Raw genomic sequence first — 18,674 nt, 5'->3', positions numbered from 1 at the left:
CAGGGTCTGGGATTCAAACCGTGGTCAACCACATGGAATTCAGCTCCTTACCCACTGCTTTAACTGCTGTGCTATGGTGCCAACCAGGAAAATAACCGAGTAACTTAATATTACCCAAAGCTATCTTCACTGGTAAGAGTATCATACTAAAAGATAATAAACACGTGCTTGTAATGATCTACTGGCTGCTATGTCTATAGGATTTTGTTTAGTTGCACACAACAGTAATTCAATATAGTGGTTCAATCAAAGATTTGTATTTGTTCTTACATTAATCGAACTCTGAAAGTAGAAAGTTTAAGAATAAGACAGGTGCTTGAGAAAGTCATCAGTGACCCAAGGTCCTTTGTGTTCTATTTCCCATCATGTTTAACATTGTATCTTTCTCCAAAGAGAAAGAAAAAGAAAAAAGAAAAGGCAAGGGGCCACAGGTGATGTAGTGGTTAGGTGCTAGACTCCCACATAGCAGAGCACTGTTTGAATCCCAGACCTAGCATCCTGAAAATCACTCCAGGTGTGTGAGTGCATATGCACGGGTGCCGCAAATCCCAATAGGAGAAGGGACTGTGACATGGCCATCTACCAAGGGGGTGATCTTTCACTTTTCTTCTCACTGTCTCTCTCCAGCAAGCTCACTCGCCCTTTTTTTTTTTTCATTAAAAAAGAGAAAAAAAGGAAAAAGCAAAGGGCACCCAACTAAGTCTTCCTAATTAACATGAAAAACATAGCTTAATCTTTAGGTAGGCTTCCACTTCCATCCCATTAATTAAAATGAGTAATGTGACTACTCAGCTGGGAGGGGTTCTGGGCAGGTAAGTATTTTTCGTGAGCATTTATTTTCTAAATAAAATTGAGATCCTATTAATAAAAGTGAAGAGGTTCAAATAATGTCTATCATGCCCAATCTTCCTCCTTGAAATTGTAAGTCATTATCATCTATATATCTTTCTATCGTGAGAAATTTATACTGGCTTCTAATCAGAGTCACAGAATACCTAACACCAGGTATCAAGATCAATGATATTGGGTCATCAGGAAAGTTATGATGTATTTTTCTGGGTTGCTATGTAAATTCCTATTCCTATTACTGGTTCTTCTCACATAAGAATGGACCTACTTAGATAGCAATGCAAGCTAGTAAGAAACCTTAGTCTAATATGACTTTGATATATTATAGTCTAGGTTTATTGCTATCCAAAATTAGTTTAAATACCTTGCTTCTAAGCCCTGTTTTGTTTTTTCTTTTATGTCTCACCATTCCCATATTATCATTGAAGCGCACACATAATAACAATTCTATCTAAAATATTTCAGTGATATCAAGAAAAGTGAAATGCATTTTGATGATCATTTTACTAAATGCCCCAGTTCTTTACAGTGTTGCTTTGTTTATTCAGACACAGCTACTGTGTGTGTATATGTGTGTGTGTGTGTGTGTGTGTGTGTGTGTAGATATATATATACTTTTTTTTCCCTCTGATGCTTTGTGATTGTTCATCTAACTACATTCTGGGATCATCTGCTTACATGAACAATTTATCTCACTCAAATGCACAGAACAATAGCCCCTCCAAAGCATTCTGAATAGTTTAGAAAAAAGAAAATGCAATTGAGAAAAATTGTGGCTCCCATGAGTCTGAGGTTTTTAGAAACCACGCTCATGTTTTCCATTTTTCTGCAAAATCTAAGGCTTAATGTGAATAATCATTGTGGTTACATTTTATCTGGAGAGATCACATATCTGTCAGGATACTAACTGCCCAAGTCTACTCTAGTAGAATGAAATGCAAAAAAAAAAAAAAAAAAAAAAGCTATTTATTTGATAAATCAAGATTTCCATTTTTTGTCAAAAATAAGCAGAGGGACCAGCAGTTAGCATAATGACTATGTCACTGGACTCCCACATAGTCAACTGCGGTTCGAGTCCTGGACCCAGTGGCTTAAAACTCATGCCGGGCGTGTGTTTGTGTGTGCCCAAGATCCCGAGAGGAGAATGGAGGAGAAGGGATTGCAGCGTGGCCATCCCCCCTGGGGGGTGATTTCTCGCTTTCTGTCTCTCTGTCTCTCTCTCTCTCTCTGTCTGGCGAGCGCATGCGCCCTATGACAAAAGCCTCTCAAAATAAATAAATAAATAAATAAGCAGAAAACCTACATAGAAGTGAGTTTCTAAAATTCCGTTTTTCTGAATGCATGCCTTAGGTCTCTACTTAGTTAGGATATAACTGATTTAATAATAGCTGATATTTTTTACTATGCTTGAAAGATTCAAAAGTATTTGAAAGTAAATAAACTTTTTGATTCTACTTTTGTATAAAATAGGTGGAAAATACATTACTGGCTATATTTTATATTAATAGTTAAAATCTAATACATTTAGGGACCAGTAGGAGGTGGGTGGTTAAGGGTGCTGGACTCCCACATGGATGACCATGAATAGAATACTGCTAAGCCTGTGCTCTGATGAGAAGATAATTATAAACCAAACTTTATGGAAACAAAACATGTGATTGTATTTGAGTCCTTGATCGCTCTCTGTCCCCCTCTCTCTCTCTCTCTCTCTCTCTCTCTCTCTCTCTCTCTCCCTCTCCCTCTCTCTTTCTCTCTTTCACTCTCTTTTTCTGGTCAAATTAACTAAGTAACTAATTAACTAACTAAATAAATAAATAAAAATAAAGTTAATAAAAATAATTCTTTTTAAAAAAATCTAATACTTTGGGAACCAGCAGTTAGCGTAATGGCTATGTCGCTGGACTCCCACGTAGTCGACCGCAGTTCGTGTCCTGGCCCTAGTGGTTTAGAACTCACGCCAGGCACGTGTGCATGCATGCCCAAGATCCCGAGAGGAGAATGGAGGAGAAGGGATTGCTGCATGACCATCCCCCCTGGGGGTTGATTTCTCGCTTTCTGTCTCTATGTCTCTCTCAGTCTATCTGGCGAGCGCACGCGCCCTATAGCAAAAAGCTCTCAAAAAAAGAAAAAAAAAGTAAAGAAAAAGAAAAAAAATCTAATACTTTCAAATGTCAGATGTAAAACCTACGTTTCTAATTGCCAGGCCTTTGAGAAAATTTTCCTTTTATTTAATAAAAGACAAGGCAATCGGAACTGATGTATACATTGAAAATGAGCATAGATAACTCATTATTACAATTTCTCTGTTACAATTGCTAAATCTTCCAAATTTCAGCAGTAGAACAAGCTCTTCTCTTTAACAACGTGGAAGCTAAGATTCTAAAGAATGAAGTCTGATAGAAAAAGAAGGTAGAATTCATTATTACTTTTCTTTTATGGTTTATAACTTTGAGTAGCCTAGTTAAGCAGATTTTTTCCTACCCTGAAATCCTAAAGACACTCTCCTATACATTTCTAAAATTTTTCCATTTTAGGGGGAAGTTGTTCTTTCATTTATCTTGTTCAAATTACTTTGTATTTTTTATGCATAATATAAGGTACAGATTCAAATCTTTTCCCATTTAGATATAAGTAATTGTTTCAGAATCATTTATTGAGGTACCAGTCCTGTCTACTAACTTGTGATCTATTGATTGTGATATATTGCCATAGATATATATATATATAAAATATTTGCCATATGGTACATGCTCACCAGAGAGAGACAGCTAGAGACAGAGAGGATGGCCACAACACAATCCCTTCTCCATTCTCCTTTGAGAATTTTGGGCTTTCACACACACATGCCCGGTGCGTTTTCCAGGCTGCTGTATCTATGACTTGAATGGTACAGTCGCCATGTGGGATGCAACGCCTTAACCACATGCCACCTCTGGTCCCACCTTATATTATTTTTGTATGTGATTGGATTTGCCTCTGAAAGAACAATGTGGATATAACAAAGGACATCCCTTTAGTCTAGAAATGAAACTTTACCTTAATGCAATAGTCTAGTATCAGATGTTATGATAGGCCTTGATAATACCGTGAGACATTCCAATGTCTAGAGGCTAAAGGTATCATCGAAAATGAGAAGTGTGCAATTAGGTGAATTAGAGGTGAAGGAAGAGAAAGTAATGGGCTGAACATTATTGAAGAAAATAATCTCATCTGGAGTATTGCAAATATTCTGTCTTATGAATGTTTTCTTCTCCCTCTATAGAATCTATTTTATTAGCCAAAGCAAAATTATTAAAACTTGAGTCAGGGGACCAGCAGTTAGCGTAATAGCTATGTGGCTGAACTCCCATGTAGTCAACAGCGGTTCGAGTCCCGGACCTAGTAGCTTAAACTCACACTGGGTGCAAGTGTGTGTGTGCCCAAGATCCAGAGAGGAGAATGGAGGAGAAGGGATTGTGGCATGGCCATTCCCCTTAGGGGGTGATTTCTCGCTTTCTGTCTCTCTGTCTCTCTCTGACTTTCTGGTGAGCACGCGTGCCCTATAACAAAAATCTCTTCAAACAAACAAACAAACAAAAAACTTGAGTCAGATCATATAACTCTTCTCATCAAGTTCTCCAATAATTTTCCATCTTACTTGGGGTAAAATCCAGTCTTTAACTCGACCTACAGTCTAAATAACCTGAGTAGACACTAACCCTTACCCCAACACCTGTTACTCCTCCTTTTACAGTCTGCTTCAAGTGCAATGGTCTCATTCAGTTTGTCAAAGCTTAACAGCCATGCCTCTATGCAGGGCCTTTGCACACGCTCTGCCTGGGAAGCTCCCCTGCTGGATATGGTCATTGCCACTCTTTCACTTTATTCTCATCTCAGCTGGAACTCCATTAGAGATTTCCTGGCCACCCTTCATAGCAGAGCACCTCCTTCAACCATCAGGCTTTAGCCCTTTACTGTGCTTCATTTTTCTTTGTGACACTTGATATTCCCAGAAATGTTACACATTTCTCTTTTCTTTTCTTTCTTTCTTTCTTTTTTAAAAGAAAGATTATTGTTATACGGCACATGCTTTTGGCAGAAAGATGGAGAAACAGAGGCAGAAGTGAGAAATTTCATTACCTAGGGGGAATGGCTACACCACAATCCCTTCTCCTCCATTCCCCTCTTGGGATTTTGGGCATATACCACACACACAGACACACACATGCCTGGCATGAGTGTTAAGCCACTGAGTCTGGGACTTGAACCACAGTCAACTATGTAGGATTCCAGTGACATAACCATTATGCCATCTGCTGATCGCCACATTTGTTTTCTTACTGCCTAATCACCCACCCTCATCTCCAATGTTTGTAAGCCACACATCAGCAAAGACTGTCTGTGGTCATAGCTTCATCTGAGAAAGAACACTGATTTCCTTTGAAACACTGCATCACTTAATATAAGTTAAATAGGAAGAGAGGGAATAAAATGCCACTCGCTTTAGATAGTTCAGAACTCATGGAGGAAGCCTAAAAAAAAAAATCATGAACTTTGGGGTGAGATAAGACAAGAGTTTAACCACTGCTCCAAAACTTTCCTAACATGTCGAGTAAGTTACTTTGAGCCTTGGTATCATCATCTGATCTGTGGGATAATAATCCCAGCTTTGCAATATTGACTTAATGATTGAATGCCACATTTGTCACATGTGTCAGGAAACTTCTCCATAAACATTGATCTGGTTTCCTTAATTGGCCTTATCTTTTGTTTAAGAGTCAATTCAAAATTTAAAAAGTAAAAGCTGAAAAGACTTATAACCAGGTAGAAAGGACAGAAATGTATTTATCCTGATCCCATTAGGACAACTTACAAGTAGTATGTTTGGTGGTATTTAGATTGTCAGGAAGTGGAGATGAGCCAGAGACTGGCAGTGTGCCAATCATATTACATTTCATTTATTCCTTTGGATGTGTAAGTTATGTAAGCCTTCTATTTTCCTGATAAGAAAACTGAGAAGCAAAAGTGTTAGATGTCTCATGCAAAGCCTGTCAGGTAGAAGCAAAGCAGTTTTCCCATTTAAGATTTGCATGACATCTACCCTCTTTTGCTATGCTATGTCTTTTCAATACAGTAACAAGGGGGTTCTAGTAAGGTATTTATTTAGCTCCCCTACTGTAATTGCTGGGATGAACTGAATGGGAACGAGATTATTAAAACCAGTGACAAAGGTCTAGTAAGTGGAAGAGTGGTAACCCAGTTTTTAAAAGGCCAGCCCTCAAAACTAACACTGCAAAACTTTTTGTTTCTTCAAACCCTTACATCCTACACTGTTTCATGATAAGAACAATAAATCAGTGGGTTTTTTATTTTTTATTTTTTTATTGTCCAAAACCAAGTGTTTCCATTTACAAAAAGGAAGCAGGGATAATAATACATGGATTAATCTGTTCTTCTCAGTTGCCCATACATAAAGAAGTTCCAAGGTACGAAAGAATATTTATTAAACTTTTGGTAGAGGGGCACTGGGGAATATTTGCAGGTGGTTTTCTAAGATGCCTCATGGAATGGCAATAAATCAGTATATTTGTCATAGTCTGACCTTTATGCTGGCTTCCTCAATTTGTTCCTATTCCTAGAAGAGATTGTTCTGGGAACCTACTTATTTCAGCTAACTACTTTCATCCCCTAATCCCAGACACGTTATTTCTTTAACTATGTCGTTGCATTTGCTCTGATTGCAAGCTAGTTTTCCTAGCCAGGAATAATGGTGATAATAATAATGATGATGCTGATGGTAATAATAACAGTAGTGGTTATAGGAATGATTATCATGATAACAATAACAAATGAGGCAAAATTACATTTTACCACTTAAGTGTGTGCCAAGCTTTGCTGAAAGCACATTCCATACATTACCTAAGGTAACCTTACAACAACTCCATGAAACAGGTACTATTGTTTTCGTCTCCATTTTAGAGTTGAGGAAATGAAGGCCCAGTAAATTAAGATACTTGGCCAGGTATACACAGCCAGAAGAGTGGTGTGGAAACCCGTACCTGTGCATCTGGGATAACCATCCCAGGTTCACCTGTACACTGAGCTATGGTGCTAAATAAAGGTGTGGTCCCTAATGTGGGCTGACCCGACCTTTGCTGATTTTGCTCATTATAAAGAAAGTGAATATTAAAAACTGGAATAATGATGCAAAGGGCAATCTTATTTCCTTTCTTGCAGTTTATGATGAGGGTGAGCACAGACACAATTTTCTGGAGGTGCCTAACACAGATAATATCACGACTCTATTTTCAGAAGCATGTAGCTGGGGCATGTGATGTATTCATGGATGTTTGTGTCAATTTAAAAGGCACTCTATTAATAGAACTCTACATGATAGAGTTAAGAAGCTTGAAATATGGGATGATGATCTTGAAGAAATTCAGTTTGTGGAAAAAAGAATAAGATTGATACATATTTGTGTGCGTGTGTGTGTGTGTACATATGATATTATATATTAATATTATACTAATATATTGTGTAATCATATACAATCATATATAGTATTATATATATATAGAGAGAGAGAGAGATAACATCTATTGATATCTAGCTGTACATTATAGGACATATCTATATATCTCTCTATACAGATATATAACATATTTCTCCTCATTCGTTATATATAACATGTATTTCTACATGAATAATAACATATGTCTGTATATGTAGTCTCCATACCTGAGGTATATTTGTTTGCCATTTCTGAGCTGCCTAAGGAATGTAGCAATGGACTTAGGAGATAAAGCTAAAAGACTTTAAAATAATTAGGGAATCTTTCTAGTGCATACCGTGAAATCTCAGTATTTTTGAGTGACAGAGAGTTCTGTTTATATAAATTTGAGGCCTGCCCCCCAATAATAGCAATATGAAAGCCTTGTACAATATTTTTTAGTGAAGCTTCACTTTATTATTTCTTATACTTTGCTTTTCCCTTAGGGGAAGGAAAAAAATAAAAAGAAAATGAAGGGGCTCCTTTTATTCCTATATTATCCTAACACAATTTCTCTATTAGGTTTTGTGGAATTGAAATATATCTTCCCAGAGAAAATTGAAGAAAATGCAAAGCTCATTATAAAGAAAGTGAATATTAAGAACTGGAATAATGATGCTAACTGGAACTGCAGAAACCATGGATCTCATAATCATTCATTTCTCGTGTTTCAGATAGTGTACACTATTGCCCTCTGAGGAAGAACCTCATGAGATGTAATGATGGTGATGGCCGATGAGTCTTTCAGAAGAGTTTACACGTAAACTTCTTCCTTCCATTTATGGACGATGCCTCCATTTATGGACAATGTCTCTGTTTATACAACTATTCTTCATCTCCCTGTTGACTTTAGGATTTTTGCTTTTGGCCTAAAACCCCTTGTATTAATTTTTAAATTGCTCTTTCCTATGTTTATCTTTTCATTGGTGATTTCAAATATTACATCAATGGAAAGGGGCTTTTGGAATAGTGTTTCATTATGTACTATGTAATTATTTCTGAAGTCTGTGCTTATGAGTAAGGTTAGAAAATTTTCCTTAAATCAAACTATTTCAGTTTCAGTTATACAGTCTTTCTTTTTTTTTTTGAATTCGTATATATATTTAACTCCTCATTACATATTTATATATTCTTTCAACTACACCTTAAATAGAAAAAACATGTATTAATGCATCATACTGGTCCACAGTGGGATTAAGAATATGTTATGTTTCTGCCATCAGGTATGAGTCCCAAAAGTATGTAGGCCTGAGCAGTACTCCTCAGATTCTTCATAGTGCTGAATTTTTTGTTTTATTTTTATTTTGCCAGGTTAATATTGGGTTGTCTCAAAAGTCACGATGTATTTTTTCTGCTTTTCTATGCAAAATACCTCATGACTTTTCCAGTAACTCAATATAAATGGATTTTATTAAGAGTAAGTATAAGAAATGACCTGATATCAGCAGTCTTCAAAATGTTGAAGCTTTATTTTCAAGGTCAAGATTTATTATATAGTTCAGTACATACACATATATCTATATCTATCTATAGCTAACTATATATCTATCTATCTATATCTATCTATCTATCTATCTATCTATCTATCTATATCTATATATATATATATAGAGAGAGAGAGAGAGAGAGAGAAGCATACAAAATGAAGGGGGGAGCAATATCTTGCCTTTTAAATTAGTTTGACCAAGATATCATTTCCCTGGATACTGTGGTATGATTTATTCATAGTAATATTCCAAGTCACTAAAACATTCAAAAGTATTTTCTATAAATTTGAGTACTTCTAGGAATGTTAAGAGTGTGTGTGTGTGTGTGTGTGTGTGTGTGTGTATTTGTTTTTAGAGTGAGATTTTTGCTATAGGGCACATGCACTAGTCAGAGAGGCAAACAGAAAGCAAAAAAAAATCACGCCCCCAAGGGGAATGACCACAGTGCAATCCCTTCTTCTTCATTTTCCTCTTGTGATTTTGGGCACACTCATGCACCCAGCATGAGTTTTAAGCTGCCAGGTCCAGGGCTTGAACCACGGTCAACTACTTGAGAGTTTAGCAACTTAACCATTATGCCATCTGCTGCCATCTGCTGGCCCCAGAAGTATATGTTTTTACTGTACTTCTAAATGTAGCTTCTGTAATCCTAATTTATTTTTATTTAAATTCTACATTTCTAATGCTCTGTATAATCCCAGACAATGAAGACACTTTCATTGTTTTCTTAAAAAGCACAAATTTTGTGTGGCCTTCGTAGTACTTTCAAAATTCGAGAGGTCAAGGAGATCATTCGAATCATATTGGCAAGCCTCCTATCCCCTCATTGATTCATTTACCCCAGGTCACTTCACAATCATCACTTGTCCCCTCTATGAGGAGAAACACAGCTTTCCACATCTCTTCTTCCCAACTTGAATGTCCCAACCTTGCCACGTGCTCTAGAGAAAAAAGTACCCCAAATTACCAGAGTTCCACTTTCTTCAAAAGGAATTGTAGTGCAGATTCCAATTTATTCATTCATCCTTTTACGTACCAATGCTTCCTTTGATTATACATTGAGAATCATGTGACCAAACCAAGTCCCATTTCGTGTATGTATACTTTTCAGAGAGCTCGGAGCTAAATACATTTTTCTTTTTTCCTTTTTGTTTTTTAGATGTTTTGCCTTAGAATGTATGGGCATGCTGAAGAGAAAGAGAGAGACAGAGACAGTGAGAAGGAAAGTGAAAAATCACCTCCAAGGGGGGATGGCTGTGCTGCAGTCTTTTCTTCATTCTCCTCCCAGAATCTTGGGCATGCATGCACATGTGCTGGTGTGCGTTTCAAGCCACCAAGTCCAGAATTTGAACCATAATTGATGATGTGGAAGTCTAGCAACATAACCACTACACCATATACTGGTCTTTATGTACATTTTCTTAATATTTTTGGATACCGTATTGTTACCCTTACCTTAATTTACATATAACATGATTCTTTAGATTTATTCTTATCAGGACCAGTGATGGCATAATGGTTACATTGCTGGACTCCCATGTAGTCAACAGTGATTCTAGTCCCGGACCTGGCGGCTGAAAAGTCATGCAAGGCGTGTGTGTGTACATGCCCAAAATCCCACGAGGAGGAAGGAGGAGAGGCATTGTAGCCATCCTCCTTGGGGCACAATTTCTTGCTTTTGGTCTCTCTGTCTCTCTGTTTCTCCAGCAAACCCACACACCCTATAGTAGAAATCTCTCTTAAAAAAAAAAGATTTATTCATATCTTGATTTATTTATTTTTATTTTAGGCAACTCCATTTTTTTAGAAGTAAGTGGCTTATTAATTTTCCCTATATATGTATGCGGTACATATATGTGTACTTATGTACACACACATAATTAATGTGCATATAGATATGTGTACACGCATATTTTTTTCTAGGAGATTTTCCCAATCCCTCCCATTTAAGTTACAACAATTGCTACTACCTTATTAACTGTGAATCTTCTGCCATTTGATTTCCTCATTTTAGGGGAAAATTGTGGGAGGTATAAATGAAGCTGGTTAAGGAGCTTAATGTGACACCTGAAATATGGCTCAATCACAGATTTATTATTTTTTTAGAGAGATTTTTGGTATAGGGTGCATGTGCTCACTGGAGAAACAGAGAGAAACAGGGAGACAGAAAGTGAGAAAGCACCTCTTCTCCTCTATTCTCCTCTCAGGATCTTGGACACGCATGCACATATGCCTGGCAGGGCTTTCAAGACCCCAGGTCCAAGACTTGAGCCTCAGTTGACTATGTGGGAGTCCAGCAAGGCAATCATTATGCCATCTAATGATCCCTCAATCACAGATTTATAGAACAAAACTATGCATTAATATATATATGAGATTTTCTTTTTTTTCCTGGAGCTACCAAGGCCAAATTATGCCTCTTGGCTGGATAAAATCGCTCATGACTAATATCTGATGAAGAAGGTAGTCTCTACATCTGTTGTTACCAATTACACCAAGAGTAAAGGATCTTAAGCAATAATGCAAAATAGGGATGAGAAAAAAAAATAATGTAAGACTTTCATTTGAGAAGAACATTGGTGCTGTCAGATCCAAAGCAGAGACTTCATTCCAAAAGATTATTGCAATAGGGATAATGCATCAACTGTAAGATCTGCAAAGGTCAGGAAGGAAGAACTTTATTTATTTATTTATTTATTTATTTTTTCTCAGAGGGAAGACTAAAGACGTCTAGAAAGTTGGTGCTAGATGGTGGCCAGGGGCAGAATGGGATGCTTCACAAGGCTGACTGCATGGAAAAGTTCTGGGTTTGCTACTAAAATCCTCCCTGAGTACATTGGGCACACATACTCCTGTGGTCTGGGGCTGGCTGAGGCTGGGGAGGGATTGTAGAATCAACACTCTCTTGACAGTGCTGTCTCTCTCTCTCTCTCTTCCTGTCTGTCTCTTACACTCTTGGAAAAAATAAACAATTAAAGAGTGAGAAAAAAGGGTAAAAAGGGCTTGGTGTGTGAGACTGTGAAGGTGTGATTAGACAGTTGGGCAGGAAATAATTTTCTCTCCAGTCAGCCAGCTCTCAGAAGGAGCCCTTTAGAAGAATTGCCTGGCATCTCAGGGCTTGTTCAAGCTTGAAGCCAATACGAAGTGCAGACACGTAGAGGAAGGAAGGAAGCCTGAGTAAAGTTTGGTCAAGTCAAGTTAATGGGCATTTTGTCCAGTTTGGTCAATGAGGAAAAATATTTCTGTTAATCATGTGACAGATAAAGATGTGAATTTATTGGGGGAGGAGATAGCAGGCGGCATAGAGTTTACAGTCGTAAACTCCTACATGGCTGATGGCATTCACATCCTGGTTGCAGCAGCTTAAAAATTATACTGGGTGTGTGTGCATGGATGCCCAAAATCCCAGGAGGAAAATGGAGGAGAATGGATTATGACATGGCCATTCTCCTGGGGGGCGCTTTCTCACCACCTCTCTCTGTCTTTTCTCTGGCAAGCGTACATGCCTTATAGTTCAAAAACCTTAAAAAATGTGAATTTGGAAGGGTCATATCCAGCCTTAATACTCCCCTTTGACTGGCCAAGCTTGAAAACAGCTCTTGATACACCACATTTACAAGTACAAGAAATATCTTGCATCAGTTGTATGTCTCCAAGTTGTGTGTTTGTCACTTCAAATATGGCCATTAAGGATAAGGGACAAGGAAGAATTGGATAGTTCTGCAACTGGGGTCATGGAGGACAATGAAGCAGGGGTATTTCCAAACTCCTACCCTATTTAAGGAACGTCCACATTCCGAATAGAGGGGAAACTCTTCACAGTTGCTATGGTTGAAATCTCTCCATTAAAAAAGTGTTTTTAGGCCTGGTGGGTGAGACGTCTGGATTCCACATGGCTGACTCTCAGTTAGAGTCTCAGTCATGGCAGCTTGAGAAACATTCTGGGCATGTTTGCAGCATTTTCAAAATCCTAATGGAATGGCAAAATGAAGGAGAAGGAATTGAGGTGTGATCATTTCCCATGTGATTACTCTTCCCTTACTCCATCTCTCTATGTATGTCTCTGTCTTTCTGATAAGGGCTCATGCCCCCTAACAAAAATTTTCAGTATTTTAGTTTTTAGTGTCCTATATATACTCCATTCTTGTTTAATGGTAAATCTATGAAGAGTTGCAGATAGCTTATTCTTTTAGATCTCAGACCACTGGACTGTATGAAGCCATAAAATAGATATGATGATAAAGCTTATCTACCTCCTGCATATCCTGAATTTGAGTTTTGAATGAAGAGACTGGAATGGATATGGGGGTTGCTTTCCTGGGGGCAATGGGGAGTATGTTCTGTGTTTTCTAAAAAGGAAAGGCATGGATGCTTGAGGGCAAGACAAGCCAACTATGGGAAAGATGACCAGCTCTTCTTCATAAAGTTATGCTCCTCTTCCATAGAGTCTGGTTTTTGCTGCAAAGTGTGTTCTCAGAAGACTCTTGTCACCACTTTTGCATGTAACTAGTCACATATGATTAGCTCTGACCAATGGAATGTGAGTGATGTTCTTCTCTTTCAGGTCTGGTTTAGGCAGAGCACTCACACGTGTTCATCTCTCCCTTCCTTTGTTGACTGTAGATCCATGCGTGCACTGACATGCCCTGCTAGCTTCTTGAAGATAGTTTAAGCCTATTGGAAAAAGAATCCTCCACACTGACCCATCAAAATTAGACTTTATTGGAAACCAGCAGTTAGCGTAATGGCTATGTTGCTGGAATCCCACGTAGTCGACCACGGTTTACGTCCCGGACCCAGTGGCTTAAAACTCATGCCGGGCGCGTGTGCATGCATGCCCAAGATCCCGAGAGGAGAATGGAGGAGGAGGGATTGTGGCGTGACCATCCCCCCTGGGGGGTGATTTCTCGCTTTCTGTCTCTATGTCTCTCTCTGTCTGTCTGGCGAGCCCATGCACCCTATAGTGAAAACCTCTCCCCCCCCAAAAAAAATGAGACTTTATTTATGTATTTATTTATTTATTGCCACAGGGCATGTGCATTCTCTGGAGAGGAGAGAAAGACAGAGAGAAGCTAAGTGAGAAATCACCCTCCAGGGGCATTGACAACATCACAGTCCATTCTCTTCCATTCTCCTCTTGGGATTTTGGACACACAGGCACACATGCCCTATATGATTTTCAAGTCACGAGCTCGAACACTTGAGCCACAATCAGCCATGTGGGAATCCAGCAGCCTTAACCACCGTGCCACCTGCTGGAACCCCACAATTAGACTTTATGTCACTGAGGAATTAAACACGTTATAAGCTACTGAGATGTGGAGGTTTATTGCATTATAGGAGCTATACCTAACTTTTTTTAGATGATCATCTTATTTTTCTATGTAAGATAATATTTCTGTCTGTTAATCTCAATTTCTGTCTTCTAGTAAGTATGAGACATTACAAAGTCCAATTTCCATTCTTGGAGGGAAGACAAAGTGAGAGTATTTTTTAAGGTTTGAAGGATATTTCTCATGTATGAATATCAGAAATGCATTTTAAGGTTTGAAGGATATTTCTCATGTATTTCAGAAATGAATTATTAAGGAACAGAAGAAATATAAACTCTTCAATGTGAATCTTACCTTTAATATTAACCTACTATTTAAAATTTTAGTATGTAAACTTCCTTAAAACAGTCTTATACAAATATACATATATGTATGTGTGTGTGTGTGTGTATGTATGCAAGAGAATTCAAAAAGTTTATAGAAAACATGTATAATATAAAAGCTATGCATGGGTTTCAATTTTTTGAATCATAATAAACTCATATTTTAATTCCATTCCTCCACAAGCTTTTTAAAGCAATTTATCCTCTAAAAAGTAGAAAGGGGGCATCCCAATGTCCAAAATTTAAAAGGAAATGAGTCCAAAAAAGAAGCTGCTCTGGATATGTACGCTCATGGCAGAAAGAGGGGAAAGGAGCTCATATATCCACAGTTATTGTCATAAATTCACTTATCAATGGGATTATGTTTTGAGAAATTTCTCTGTAGGTTATTTTGTCCCTGAGCAAAAACATAACAGAGAGGACTCACATAGACCTAGGTAACGCAGTCTACAACTAACCTTGACCTAATGATATCATCGCACAAGACCCCTGCTGTACATAAGGTCCATCATTGACCAAAATGTCATTGTGTGGTGCCTGACTGTTCTAGGTGTGAGTAGGTGGATCACATGCCTCAGTGACATCTCCTTCAAACATCACCAAAACTTACACAGACGACAGAATCTACGCTCATAGACGTTAATACCTTATTCAGTACCAGAAAATGACTCTGTGGTGTAATCAATTTTTTAGACCTAAACAACACATTTGACTTTTTTGGCTAGAGTATCAGGCTTCCAGCTAAAATTTTTTTGTCTATCACATGAAGTACTTTTTCCCTATCATTGTCATGGCTTTCATTGTTGCCATCATTAGCACGCTCCTCCTCATCAACAGCAACAATATTATGGTGACATCACCGTCATTGTGTTCCCACCTAGTGTTTTGGGTGGAGCCAGGGTAAGCAGAACTGGGCTAGCTCCTTGCCATCTACTACCCATTATGAAGCTCATCTGTATTCTCTTACCACTTGTTCAGCTCTTCTTCTGTGCCAAGTACTGGACCAGAGATTTGCCACACATTATTTCCAGTCTTTACAACAGCCAGGTAGCTATTATTCTTATCTCAGTTTGAGCAGTAGGTTGTCTTTTTTCAGAAATCTTTCTTATCCATTATCTTATCCATTATCTGGTCCAACTTCGTGTAAGTAATCTGTACAGATGAAAACACTGAGTCACGTACTAGTGACAGGACTCAAGGCTCGAAGTGTCTCTATGGAAAGGCTGATGCTTAGATGTGCTTCTTACCCCAGCACTCTTTCTACCCCCTCACAAGACCTATTTTCAATAGCAGCCATCACCACCTGAGCAGTGGTGTCTTGTTGTTCAAGCACATGCAAAAATGGTAATTAACGAGTGGGACAAAATTCTAGTCCCAAAGCTGAGCTTATTTCACTGTTTTGGGGGGAATAACTTTGCAAAGAAGCATCACTTTACTACCTTCACTACGACAGTTCACATAGTTTTTAGTTTGACTAGTTTTCGTAAGCTTTTGAGAGGGAATTTTAAGTGAGACATTATTAATTTCACGTACATGCTAAGGAGGTGAAGAAAAAGTAAATATTAAAGATGAAAAAGGAGACGTGTGCTTTTCACTCTCATAAAACATCTCGTTTCCTTTCTGCTATTCACTTCCGCTGCTCATGACTGTAGGCAATGGTCAGTGCAATGAGAGCAGGACCAGAGCAGGCTGTGGAGTAAGCATAGTGCACTCCCCAACTCATAGGGGTATCAGGATGTCCGTGACCCTAGCTCAGCCTTTGTTCCCAGCCATTCTTGAAACAAACAAACAAACAAAAACTACAGATACTTACAATGTTATACCGAAATTCAAGTGCTCATCTGCAAAGGGTTAGTATTTCAGTGATGGTGGTGGGAGGTGGCAAGTCTACATCCTTCGTTGGTCCCTTACCCATATGTGCACCTGCATATGAAGATTCTGAGTCAGGCGAGGGTTCCTCCCAAACCCAAATGCTGGTGAGGTTGGCAGAGGGGAAAGAATCAACTTAAAATTATGTGTTACAGCATTAGGAATGGGGCACGTTGACAAAAAATCTTGAGACGACTACAGGATACCTATTGAATTCCACAAAAGGTGTATATCTGTTTGGAATGAATAATTCCTGTACGTTCCTAATTACATTTGTTCCTGAGCAGTAGTATTAAAAAAAAAAAAAAGGCAAATCCCTAAAGCCCATTTCATGCTGGCCAGTTTGGAATGTACAAACATGGCGGTTTAATATATCAAAGGAGCCACAATCCCTGCAAATTCGGTTAAGTGATACGTGGGGCAATAACAATTGCAGGGCAGAGAATCCCTGATTAGAGCCAATTTATAGAAAGTGCATAGCCCCTCTCATTGAAAGAGAAACTGTGGCATTGAAAAATCCATCACTTTTTCTTTCACCTGTAGGAGGTTTAGAGAAGGGAGGGGCAAGCATCATCCATGGTGGTGATGGAAAAATGTCAGACGATGAGCCCAACACAAAGGCAGCCCATGGTCTGGAACTCGAATGCCGTAAATTCACAAGTAAAGCATTATTAAAAATTTCCAGCCCCATAAATGCTGCCATTAATCACTTCCAAATTAACCTGATGTGAGTTAAATTATTGCGAGTTCCTGTGTAAATTAAATCATTATTAGTTGCAGGCTTTTTTTTTTTTTTTTTTAATCCTCTTTTGGTCCAGGCAGCAGCTGAGAAGGAAGGGATGGTGAGACCTACTGGTTTCAATTTACGAAAGAGAGTTTGGAGGGAAAAAAGATTTTTGCTTGATTACAAGAGCAAAACCACTTCACAGTATAATATCACAATAATTGTAGCCATATATCAAAACATGTCATAAGCCCAGGACAAAGCTCAGCCGCCTTTCGTAAGCAGCAGCCAAGAAAGCAAGAAAAGCTAGTGACTGAGGTGATGGATTTCTTTCTCCTTCTTCCACTAGAGAGCAGTGTTCTTTTGTACAAATCAGGTAGGTGATTTTCTGCAAAGAACCTGGGAAGAAAATCTACATAAGACAAATTTTACCAGTAACAGAAAGGTCTCTCTCCCTTGCTGTGAAGTTATGCATTTAAAAAAAAAAAAAAGGCTTGGGACCAGCAGTTAGTGTAATGGCTATGTCGCTGGACTCCCATGTAGTCGACCGCAGTTCGCATCCCGGCCCCAGTGGCTTAAAACTCACGCTGGGTGCGTGTGCGTACGTGCCCAAGATCCGGAGAGGAGAATGGAGGAGAAGGGATTGCGGTGTGGCCATCCCCCCTGGGGGGCGATTTCTTGCTTTCTGTCTCTCTGCTCTCTGTCTCTGTCTGTCTGGCAAGCGCACGTGCCCTATAGCAAAAAAAAAAAATAAATAAAGGCTTGAACAGTATTTTTCCACAAAGTTACTCTTTCTGATATGGGTATACTTCTGGTATCTTCTTTCATCTGACATTCAAAATGTATAGTATCTAAGCGGCAGTTTATATCGCATTATCACATAATACACTTTTTCAGGTAGTAGTCGCCTGACAAAACAGGTGTGTCAGTATTCAACCACTAGTTACCATTATAGCTAAAGCAAACATTTTAATATATATTTATTTTTAAAATACACCTGAAACGATCAAGGGGAAATACCCCCACAATGTCAGGAATAGGGGTAAAGATAGATACAAGAAAGTATGAAGAGAAAGAATGTAAGTGGTGGGACCAGCAATTGGCATAATGGCTATGTCACTGGACTCCTATGTAGTGGATCGTGGTTCAAGTCCTGGACCCGGTGGCTTAAACTCATGCCAGGAGTGTGTGCATGCCTAAGATCCTGAGAGGAGAATGGAGGAGTAGGGATTGTGGTGTGGCCATCCCCCTTGGTGGTGATTTCTCACTTTCTTTCTGTCTCTCTCTGTCTTTCTGGAGAGCACATGCTCTCTACAGCAAAAACTTCTCCAAAAAAAAAAAAAAAATGCTAGAGGTTTTTTTTTTTTTTTTTTTCCTCTCATTGTACTGCTACTATCTTTATTGTTATTGCTTAGAACAGCAACTTTGTATGACAGATACTTGTCTGTTTCTCTGAGTGAAAATATTCTGTCCTGTCCTGGGTGATTTGGCTGTAAGTCCTTGATTGATCAGATGACATTCCAAGAAGCCCAAGACCAAGCTAACTGTAGCTAAAGGTGG

Source organism: Tupaia chinensis, unplaced genomic scaffold, assembly GCF_000334495.1.
Source record: "Tupaia chinensis unplaced genomic scaffold, TupChi_1.0 Scaffold000147_1, whole genome shotgun sequence".
NCBI classification, from domain to species: domain Eukaryota; kingdom Metazoa; phylum Chordata; class Mammalia; order Scandentia; family Tupaiidae; genus Tupaia; species Tupaia belangeri.
The sequence above is the reverse complement of the archived record's forward strand: the minus strand, read 5'-3'. Positions refer to the sequence as shown.